At 57.8% G+C, this 1,196-nt stretch overlaps 1 long non-coding RNA gene across 1 annotated transcript; it reads left to right on the top strand.

Moving 5' to 3' along the window:
* LOC116217423 lies at positions 1–1,196 on the top strand. Its single transcript, XR_004161945.1, has 2 exons — positions 1–102; positions 866–1,196. It is a non-coding gene; the product is annotated as an uncharacterized LOC116217423 (long non-coding RNA).

Raw genomic sequence — 1,196 nt, forward strand, 5'->3', positions numbered from 1 at the left:
CCGTTCTGTCTGCAATTCGAGGGGGTGGTGGAGGACTTCAACTACGGCACCCTGCTGCGCCTGGACTGCCGGGGGGGTACAGCCCTGAGAACACCATCTTCGGTACTGAGAACACCGCCTGTGCCTCCTCCCATCCACGGGGCTGTTGGGTACCATCATCCCCCCCCTTTATCCATGGGCCCAGTTGGGTACCCGGATCCCCCATCTTTATCCGTGGGGCAGTTGGGTACCAATATTTCTCATCCTTGATCCGTGGGGCAGTTGGGTACCAGCATCCCCCATCGTAATCCATGAGCCCAGTTGGGTCCCAGTAACCCCCACACTTGATCCGTGGGGCAGTTGGGTACCAGCATCCTCCATCGTAATCCATGAGCCCAGTTGGGTCCCAGTAACTCCCACACTTGATCTGTGGGGCAGTTGGGAACCAGCATCCCCCATCGTAATCCATGGGCCCAGTTGGGTCCCACTGTTCCCCACCATTATCCATGGGTGCCTCCCATCCTTTATCCACGGGATCGGTTGGGTGTCATTGTCCCCCATCCTTTATCTATGGCACCAGTTGGGTTCCAGCATCCCCCATCCTTTATCCACAGTCCCAGTTGGGTTCCAGCATCCCCCATCACTACCCATAGGCCCAGTTGGCTACCAGTGCCCCCCATCCTTTATCCACAGTCCCACTTGGGTTCCAGCATCCCCCATCATCATCCCTGCTTGCCTCCCATCCTTTACCCACGCGATCAGTTGGGTGTCACTGTCCCCCATCCTTTATCCATGGGCTCAGTTGGGCACCCGTGTCCCCCCTCCCCTTTACCCCTGAGCTGTGGGTCCCGCTGCCCCCCACTGACGCTCCCCTCCCCTCTCCCAGCCACCAGGATTCAGTTCTTTGCCATTGAGATCGCTCGCAACAGGGAGGGCTACAACAGCATCATCTACAACAGCACCCGGCAGCAGCGGGGGGACAGCAAATAAACCTTGTTAGAGCTGCACCCGGAGTCGTTCTGTCTGTGACCCCCCCACCCCAACCCCCCCCCCAGAGCACCGGAGGCGGCTCAGTAGAAACCATTGAAGTTTATTTGCAGTCACAATGCTTACACTGTATGCAGCAAACACCCTTACAAGTCAACCAGCAATCGGCTCACGCGGAAAAGGACCCAACACGCAATCGCCGGAGGAAAGAAGGGAGAAAAACCAACCAA

The sequence above is a fragment of the Meleagris gallopavo genome, chromosome 24 (genome assembly GCF_000146605.3).
Source record: "Meleagris gallopavo isolate NT-WF06-2002-E0010 breed Aviagen turkey brand Nicholas breeding stock chromosome 24, Turkey_5.1, whole genome shotgun sequence".
Taxonomy (NCBI): Eukaryota; Metazoa; Chordata; class Aves; order Galliformes; family Phasianidae; genus Meleagris; species Meleagris gallopavo.